At 40.9% G+C, this 10,587-nt stretch overlaps 1 protein-coding gene across 1 annotated transcript in view; it reads left to right on the top strand.

Moving 5' to 3' along the window:
• The first annotated feature begins 2,620 nt into the window (after positions 1–2,620).
• AGPAT4 (1-acylglycerol-3-phosphate O-acyltransferase 4) overlaps positions 2,621–10,587 on the top strand; it is a 182,309-nt gene continuing 174,342 nt past the window's right edge. The window contains exon 1 of the mRNA XM_077292801.1: positions 2,621–2,748. The gene's annotated coding sequence lies outside the window, so the exon portion shown is untranslated. The remainder of the gene's footprint in view (positions 2,749–10,587) is intronic.

Here is a 10,587-nt window from a genome sequence, read left to right as displayed (position 1 = left end):
AAAAACTGAACTCGGTAATTATAGGCCAGTAAGCTTAACCTCTACTGTGGGTAAAATCCTGGAGGGCATTCTAAGGGATGCTATACTGGAGTATCTGAAGAGGAATAACCTCATGACCCAATAACAACATGGGTTTACTAGGGACCGTTCCTGTCAGACAAATCTGATCAGTTTCTATGAAGAGGTAAGTTCCGGACTGGACCAAGAGAACCTAGTTGACATAGTGTTTATGGACTTTTCAAAAGCTTTTGATACGGTGCCAAACAAAAGGTTGATACATAAAATGAGAATAAATGGGATAGGGGAAAATATGTGTAAGTGGGTTAAGAGCTGGCTCAGGGATAGGAAACAAAGGGTGGTTATTAATGGAGCACACTCGGACTGGGTCGCGGTTAGCAGTGGGGTACCACAGGGGTCAGTATTAGGCCCTCTTCTTTTTAACATATTTATTAATGATCTTGTAGGGGGCATACAGAGTGGAATTTCAATATTTGCAGATGACACTAAACTCTGCAGGGTAATCAATACAGAGGAGGACAATTTTATATTACAGAATGATTTATGTAAACTAGAAGCTTGGGCTGATAAATGGCAAATGAGCTTTAATGGGGATAAATGTAAGGTCATGCACTTGGGTAGAAGTAATAAGAGTATAACTATGTGCTTAATTCTAAAATTCTGGGGAAATCCGTCAATGAAGAAGACCTGGGAGTGTGGGTGGATGACAAACTCACATTTAGTGGCCAGTGTCAGGCAGCTGCTACAAAGGCAAATAAAATAATGGGATGCATTAAAAGAGGCATAGATGCTCATGAGGAGAACATAATTTTACCTCTATACAAGTCACTAGTTCGACCACACTTAGAATACTGTGTACAGTTCTGGTCTCCGGTGTATAAGAAAGACATAGCTGAACTGGAGCGGGTGCAGAGAAGAGCGACCAAGGTTATTAGAGGACTGGGGGGTCTGCAATACCAAGATAGGTTATTACACTTGGGGCTATTTAGTTTGGAAAAACGAAGACTAAGGGGTGATCTTATGTTAATGTATAAATATATGAGGGGACACTACAAAGACCTTTCTGATGATCTTTTTAATCATAGACCTGAGACAGGGAAAAGGGGGCATCCTCTACGTCTGGAGGAAAGAAGGTTTAAGCATAATAACAGACGCGGATTCTTTACTGTAAGAGCAGTGAGACTATGGAACTCTCTGCCGTATGATGTTGTAATGACTATGAGTGATTCATTACTTAAATTTAAGAGGGGACTGGATACCTTTCTTGAAAAGTATAATGTTACAGATTATATACACTAGATTCCTTGTTAGGGTGGTGATCCAGGGAACTAGTCTGATTGCCGTATGTGGAGTCGGGAAGGAATTTTTTTCCCCAATGTGGAGCTTACTCTTTGCCACATGGGATTTTTTTGCCTTCCCCTGGATCAACATGTTAGGTTAGGCTATGGGTTGAACTAGATGGACTTAAAGTCTTCCTTCAACCTTAAAAACTATGTTACTATGTTACTATGTATGTATTTTAAAAAATGTATGTGACACATTCCCTTAAAGACACATAAATAAAAATATACCTAAAAAGAGTATTGGATATTTTAACAAATATTTAATAGGTTAGAGTAGAGTAGGGGCCGGCCAAAAAAATCTACCTAGTCATGGTGGCAGCTTAAAAAAAATCTTTTAGCCAAAACAAAAGCTGCTAACTATGTATGTGATCTGGTGTTAGATGGGAACTGATGTGTGATTGGTTGGACGTGGTGCAGATGTGGAGTTTTTCTATGAGTGGGCAGTGGGACTGTGGAAGGTTCAAGGGTTGGAGGCAGAGCTGGGTTGGAACCTGGGAAGAGTTTCATGGGGGGCGAAAAATGTTGCCACTATGGAGCCCAGAAATTACTGGCGGCAGCCCTGAGTTTATTATACCTTGCCCCCACTTCTTCTCACATTTCTGTATGGTTTCTAATCAGTGTAGTTCCAGCAGTAGAAATCCCCACTTTCAAGACATTTATTGCACATCCTATGAATCTACAATAATAGTGTATAGTTGGACAATGGAGTAACTTGAAGCATCATCAGCAGCCACAAAAGTTACACCTCTAATGTTGGAATAGCCTATGAAGCACCCACAAACAGGTCTGACAAGCAACAGCCTGAGTAAATGTGATTTTTTTTCTTATTAATAATAATAATAATAATAAATTCTTTGCATGAATAAAGGATTTTAAATCTGCGACTATAGTAAATATCAGAAAGTTTGCTTTGACTAAAGAAAAAGAAAAAAATGTTTTTGTGAATAAGTAACCTAGAATCAAACTAACCTGACAGCAGTGCATAAACATGGAAACGTTTGTGATTTTGCATTGCATCCTAATGTAGTACGAAAAAGCGGCAGCAGAAGCATCACATTACATTTCCTGCACACGTAAAACTTGACGAGTCACAGTAATGACTAATTGAGGTAGGATCATGGGATAACACTTGAGTCCTCTTATAAGAGAGGTGTAATCAGGGAAATTCATGAGATAGGTAGTCAGCAATTGTAGCTTTAAAAGGGAGTGACATGAGGTGAGGAGACACGTCAGATGAGGACCATTCTTGCTTTTTTTGTTAATACCACCCCATGGGCGGGCTCCAGCTTTCTTCCCTGGCTTGGTTTATGTACAAGAGAACATTGAAGACTAGTTCTAGTTAGTGGGGTCTTCCCTGCCCCTTATGTCCAGCTCTGGAATACACAAGGTACGTGCTCCATTCTTTAGATATCATCTGGATTTCTCACGGTTTCTCTTAATGAAGCTGATATTTTCCATCTGTTGACTGATCGGTTTATGAAGGGGTGCCGACTGAGCTGGGAGACATCACCCAGTCAGACATTGTATGCTGTGAGGGGGATAGGCGTCCTCTCCAGGGGTGAGATTCTGAAAAGCCAGAGGGAGGATTACTTCTGTGCACGCCCTTCCCTCAGCTTCTTCTCCAGATACTTTGTGTGAATATTGGGGAAGTTTCTAGTAACCTTCTGGTAGACGTGGAGCTCAGTCAGACCAGCCCTTGTGTAGACATGTGTGAGGCGAGGTCTGAGGAGGTTACATGCATCTGTGTTCATTTCTCCGGCAAGTTGTGTGATTATAATGCTCTTCAGCAAACGAGGCCGTCTCTTTGTGCTGAGCAGCATCATCCTCTTTCCTATCATCTCCATGGTTACTAGGGAAAATGTCATGGGTATCTAGCCCTAGAATGACATGTAATGAGGAAGGACAATATGGAGGAGACACAGCATACTGTTGCTCTCATGTGCCTGTGTTATTCTGTAGGGACGTGCAGCCCTTGCTATATATACAAAGCCTCTCTTGTGTCATACAGCACATGGCGGGGTCGTATATGAATATGTAAGGCTCACTGCTTTGTGTGTAGAAACTGGAGACAGACTGGGTTGGCTCTGCGAAACACGCTTGATAGTTAACTAGGTAATTGTCATCTGTGATGACAAGGATTTCAAACCTAGTATTGGAGATTTGTTAACATCTCTGGATCACACCTGCTATGTCAGCGCTCCCAAGCGCCCCCTACAGTCAGACTTCCCTTGTCCATATAGAGGAGCTCAGCACAACAGCAGTAATGCCTCATTCATAGATCAGTATTTGTAAGCCAAAACCAGGAGAGAAAACTATCATGGAAAGATCTGCTCTAAATTTCTGCAGAGTGAAAGTGGCCTTATTCAGTTGTACGTTGTGTATCTGTAATCTCGTTCTTTTCTTGTTATTTGCAGCAAGGGTTACATTCACGTGCAATAGATTTGATGCATTTTTGAGACTGTCTTATTTGTCTGAATGAGGCTTACAAATATTTATGTGCATTAAATGTGTCACATGAGAAAATTAGCATTCTTTTTACATGCAAAAACAAAGGATTACCTTTAAAATATACTGTACATAAAGGTTGATTAAAAAAGGATGGTGTAAATGTATAGCATCTGTATTCATAACTGAGAGAATATGAACAAATTTATTAACATGAAAAGACAAACTATCTCTCCAGCCAGATTTTATCCATACCCTACAAATGTTCAAAGTGATTTTCATTGGTGACACAGCAGATGTCTCAGCGGTAGTCCACTTCTTTCCAGCCGAGTGCTAGCATATGCTGATAAGTAGAGTCTATAATGCTGTGGTGGTCTCAGTGATCGCCAGATCTAACACCCTTTGACTTCTTTCTGTGGGGCTCCATCAAGGACTCATTGTATCTGATTCCCCTCCAGCCACAGAATCTGAAAATTCTGAGACAACATATCCCTGAAATAATGGAGTCCATCTCCGAGGATATGCTGACATGTGAATGGATAGAACTGGACTACTGCTTAGACATCTGCTGTCTTACGAATGGAAATTTTATAGTGTATCTTTACAAGTTAAAGCGTACCTGTCAGCAGGATTTTGCTAAGTAAACTACTGGTATTATCATGTTGGCACTGTTACACTGATTAAAATGATACCTGTGGTGAAGAAATCTGTCTTGCGGTTCTTGTATAATAAGTGTTAGAAGTTTTCAGTTAATGAGATTCCCATGCTCCATGGCAGGACTGTAGGCAGAGTCTTATTTTCCTGCTCAAGGCCAGAGAAACCAATTAAAGACCTGCACACAACACAAACAGTCTATCTGTCTCTATGATGAGGAACATGTTTGTGTTTCGGGGCAGCCTGTACGCAAGTCGTTCCTTGATTTCTCTGGTTTCGAGCAGGAAGATATGACTCTGTCTACAGTCCAGCCCCGAAACACAGATATATCATTAACTGAAAACTTCTAGCACTGATTATACAAGAACCACAAGACAGATTTCTTCACCTCAGGTATCATTTTAATCAGTGTAACAGCGGCAACATGATAATATCAGTAGTAGTCTGACAGGTTCTTGCTAATAAAGTTCTGTTATGTTATCTTAGCACTGAATGCCGAGGCCATAATTTTGCAACTTTCTTTTTAAAGCTCCCAGTGTTTATAGAAATTATATGATTACATTTTCACCATGTACAGCTCTGGCAAAAATTAAGAGACCACCACATCAAAACCCTGTCATGGGCAGCCCAATATCCAGACCTGAACCCCATGGAAAACCTCTGGAATGTAATCAAGAGGGTGATGGATAGTCACAAGCCATGAAACAAAGAAGAACTGCTTAAATTTTTGCACCAGAAGCAGTGTGAAAGACTGGTGGAAAGCATGCCAAGACGCATGAAGACCCTGATTAAAAATCATGGTTATTTCACAAAATATTGATTTATGAACTTTTCCTGAGTTAAACCATTAGTATTGTTGTCTCTAAATGATTATGAACTTGTTTTCTTTGCAGTATTTGAGGTCTGAAAGCACTGTTTGTTTGTTTTTGTTTTGCTATTTTTCTTTGTCAGAAAAAAATGCAAAATGTATTGCTTGGAAATTCGGAGACATGTTGTCAGTTAATAGAATAAAAGAACAATTTACACTTTACTTAAAAATATACATATAAAGGGAAAAATCAGACAAACTGAACATTTTGCAGTGGTCTCTTAATTTTTGCCAGAGCTGTAGGTATGCAGTTTCACTGTTACATAGTTATTTAATCCTCTATTCTTTTTTAAATGGTAACATATTGTCTGCCATTACTATCTTTTGAGTTTGGGCATTCCATAATCTGACTACATTAACTTATTAGAACCCTTTTTAATATTGAATGGATGTTACCTGGTACTTTACATAGTTATTGGAATGAATAAATCATGTGCCACTCCTATGTATTGACCACACATATATTTATACATATGCACGGCTTTTTTTGCGGGACAAGGTGACGTTTTCAGCAGTACCATTTTTATGTACATTACTCTTTTTGATCTTGTTTTATTCCACTTTTTATTTTGCGGTAGATAATAAAGCATCATTTTTTGCCGTTTTTCATGGTGTTCACTAAAAGGGTTAACTAGTGGGACAGGTTTATAGGTTGGATCATTTCGTATGTGGTGATGTCAAATATGTGTACTTTTATTTTATTCATATTAATATTTATTTATGGGTACAATATACACTGCTCAAAAAAATAAAGGGAACACTAAATTCCCACATCCTAGATATCAATGAATGAAATATTCCAGTTGTAAATCTTTATTCATTACATAGTGGAATGTGTTGAGAACAATAAAACTTAAAAATGATCAGAGTAAATAACAACTAGTATCCCATGGAAGCGTGAAGTTGGAATGATGCTCAAAATCAAAGTGAAAAATGAAGTTACAGGCTGATCCAACTTCAGTTGAAATGCCTCAAGACAAAGAAATGATGCACAGTAGTGTGTGTGGTCTCTGCGTGCCTGTATGACCTCCATACTATGCCTAGGAATGCTCCTGATGAGGCAGTGGATGGTCTCCTGAGGGATCTCCTCCAAGACCTGGACTAAATCATCCGCCAACTAATGGACAGTCTGTGGTGCTACGTGATGTTGGTGGATGATGCGAGACATGATGTCCCAGATGTGTTCAATCAGATTCAGGTCTGGGGAACGGGTGTGCCAGTCCATAGCGTCAATGCCTTCATCTTGCAGGAACTGCTGACACACTCCAGCCACATGAGGTCTTGCATTGTCCTGCATTAGGAGGAACCCAGCAGCATATGGTCTCACAAGGGGTCTGAGGATCTCATCTCGGTACCTAATGGCAGTCAGGCTACCTCTGGTGAGCACATGGAGGGCTGTGCGGCCCTCCAAAGAAATGCCACCCCACACCATTACTGACCCACTGCCAAAGCAGTCATGCTGAAGGATTTTGCAGGTAGCAGATCGCTCTCCACGGTGTCTCCAGACTCTGTTACATCTGTCACATGTGCTCAGTGTGAACCTGCTTTCATCTGTGAAGAGCACAGGGCTCCAGTGGTGAATTTGCCAATCCTGGTGTTCTGTGGCAAATGCCAAGCATCCTGCATGGTGTTGGGCTGTGAGCACAATCCCCATCTGTGGATGTCAGGCACTCAGACCATGCTCATGGAGTTGGTTTCTAACAGTAAGTGCCGGCACATACACATTTGTGGCCTGCTGGAGGTTATTTTGCAGGGCTCTGGTAGTGCTCCTCCTGTTCCTCCTTGCACAAAGGCTGAGGTAGCGGTCCTGCTGCTGGGTTGTTGCCCTCCTACGGTCCCCTCCACATCTCCTGGTGTACTAGCCTGTCTCCTGGTGACTTCAGCCTCTGGATACTACGCTGACAGACACCACAAACCTTCTTGCAACAGAGCACATTGATGTGCCATCCTGGACGGGCTGTAGAGTCCATTTCATGCTACCACGAATGTGAAAGCGCAACCAACATTCAAAAGTGACCAAAACATCAGCCAGAAAGCGTTGGTACTGTGATGTGGTCTGTGGTCCCCACCTGCAGAACCACTCCTTTATTCAATGTGTCTTGATAATTGCCAACAATTTCCATCTGTTGTCTATTCCATTTGCCCAACAGCATGTGAAATTGATTGTCAGTGTTGCTTCCTAAGGGGACAGTTTGATTTCTCAAAACTTTGATTTACTTGTAGTTATATTTTGTTGTTTAAGTGTTCCCTTTTTTTTTTGAGCAGTGTATTTTCTTTTTTTATTATTATTATTTAAAAATATGTATTTTTACAACTTTTTCACTTTTTTTAGGCCCGCTATTGGACTTTCACTTTCTGCAGTCTGATCACAGTTATAAGGCATAGCAATGCAGGAGTATTCCTATACCTTATAGTCTGTCAGTCCTGCAGACACAAGTTAGTTAGATCATGCACTTCGCATGATCTAACTAACTTCCTAGTGCCTGGTGATCTGGATGTCGTCATGACGATATCGGGTCACGATAGCAATGATTGGGACCCCACTATGACGTTGCAGGGCCTCTGATCCAAGGGCATAAGGGCTTTCTTCCTTCAGCCTGCTCGCTAACTGCTGCAATCGCAGTGATCACAGCATTTAGAGGTTAAAGTGCCAGGAGTGGTATGAGCACCGCTCCTGGTAATGAGAGACAGGTGTAAGCAATCATAATTAGCTGACACCTGGCGGCGATCGAGCATACACAGCCTCTGTGATCACAAAATCGCCTAGACGTATCCATACTTCCAAGGTCGGTAAGTACCTGGCAACCTGGGTGTATGGATAAGTCTAAGGTCATATAGGGTTAGAGGGTTTGTTCAATTAAAAAAAAAGATTAAATGTACTTAAAATAACAAGTAATGTAACTTATTAAGCTTTAGCATCCCTTGATGTACCATTACGTTATGGAGCATGTCATATAGAAAAAAAATTTTTTTTTCCTCAAAATGGTGCTGGCAGCGCCTGCGCAGTAGCATAATTCAGAATGCGATAGATGCTACTGCCTAAGCGCCACCGCCGGCGCCATTTTGCTAGAGAAAAGAAAAATTGTCTCCACTAAGATAGGGATCTGTCAGAAGCCATACATATAAAAACCTAAGCAGAGCACCACATGAAGACCCCCACAGGCCGCCCCAAAGCATGAGCATATCATTAACTGAAAACTGAAAATAAAAACAACCACAAGACGGATTTCATCAACCAAGGGATCATTTAATCAGTATAATGGCGCCAACCTGACACTGTCTGTAGGTTACTAAGCACAATCCTTCTGACAGGTTCCCTTACTTGAAGCTACGATCATCTGATTGCTTGTGCTACACATAGCAGGGCTATTTTCCTCTGTACTATTGACTTAAACATTAAAACAACGATTACTCTATAGCTTCCTTGTAACGTCTACTAGGCAGATGGCACAAATTTATACAAAACAGCAACCATACAGAAGCTATGAATTAACAAAGACCCACTGTAGAACACTGTATAACAACCATACATGCCCCTGATTTGACTTTTCTTGTAACTATGGCTGTATGAGCAAAAAAACATGTATGCAACAGAGCAACTATTGTAGGTGGGGAACCCATTCTAACATTTTATGTTAGTGTGAATTTGCAAGATTAACAATGAACTGAATATTTAAATACTGTATTTCTATACTTGCATATTTTACCCTTAATAAAACAAAAAAAAATATCTCTATGAAAAGGAGCATTAAAGAACAGCTTTGTGTTTCATGGAAATAACGGTACAAAAATAATTTTAATAATTTGTAAAAGTTTGGCGGCTAATTTACCATATGTGCATTAAAGTTGTAACATCCCTCTTTGTGACCCACAATATAAAAGTAATCTATTTTGTTCCCATTAACAATGCCCCCCACCGTTGGCCCCATTCATTAATAATGTCCTCCTATGTGGCCCTCATACGTTACCAATGTCCCCTATGTGGCCCCCATACATTAACCTTTACCTATAGCAGTATCATCTAAAGATGAGTAACTTGGTCTCAATCTTAATGCTGCATTTCCTCACAAGGATTTAAAAGGTTGTCATTCTGAGACCAAGCAATTTTTGTTCATAAGATTGCTCACACTGTTCTTCTGCTGGGAAATAGCATATACACTCATTTAATACTTTGGCATTCATTCCATCGTCTAAGGCAAACCATTATCCTGGGAATGTTCATTAAGTATATATTATTTTTCATATTCTGTGGTTAATAGCTATCTGTTCTATGCCGCACTTTTGCACTTTCTCTCATTTGTTTATACAAGGGGCATTCATTAAATATTTCCCTTCACCCCCTTCCTGTGGACTGAGAGCACTGACACTTGGCACAGTTATTAGTCCTTCTCTACATAGGTGCCACCTAGGGACACACACTTTTCCCATCTCTTTAAGCAACTGTAAACACCTCGCTTGTAGAAGTCGACAGGTTGCTCCCAAAGCCATATTGTGACTTCAGAAATCAGAGAAACCATCATCTCTAAAATGCTTGCCCTTCAAAAATAACTTCATTGTTGGAAAGAGGTGGAAGTCCGATGGTGCAAGATCAGATGAATAAGGGGGATGCAGTAAAATTTCATAGCCACAGGAGCATGCTTCCATTTGGGCAACATGTGAGTTGTGAACTGGTGCACTGTCTTGCAGAATGCGGACATCTTTGGTGAGCATGCCACGTCTCTTAGTTTTGATGGCGTCTGGCAATTTCCGCAGCAGCGAAGCATAGTATGCCCCACTGATCATGGTAGCCTTTGCTAGGACATCCATCAATACTACTCTGTGCTGGTCCCAAAATACTGCGAGCATGACCTTGCCTGCTGAGGGTTGTGCACATGCCTTCTTTGGCTGCGGTGAGTCACAATGCTTCCATTGCATCGACTGGACTTAATTCTCAGGATCATGGTGATGGACCCAGCTTTCATCCTGTGTGATCAGTCTGTTGAAAAAGTCCTTCTGGTTTCCATGGCACATCGTCAATAGAACCTGAAATCATTTGACTCGTTCCTGCTTCTGGAAAGGTGTGAGCAGCCGGGGAACCCATTGAGTGAATACCTGGATTTTTTCCATGGACTCCACACTAATCTTCACATTTTGGACTAGGTGGCAAATTGTTACGCAGCGATTTTCCAAAATGGGGACCTCCATTTGCTGGATGTTGTATTCATCAATAGCAAAGCGGGGTTGTCCTGGAATTGCATCTGTTTGCTGTAGTCCGACTAC

Source organism: Ranitomeya variabilis, chromosome 2, assembly GCF_051348905.1.
Source record: "Ranitomeya variabilis isolate aRanVar5 chromosome 2, aRanVar5.hap1, whole genome shotgun sequence".
Classification (NCBI taxonomy): domain Eukaryota; kingdom Metazoa; phylum Chordata; class Amphibia; order Anura; family Dendrobatidae; genus Ranitomeya; species Ranitomeya variabilis.
This window is presented reverse-complemented; position numbering and strand designations above follow the sequence as displayed.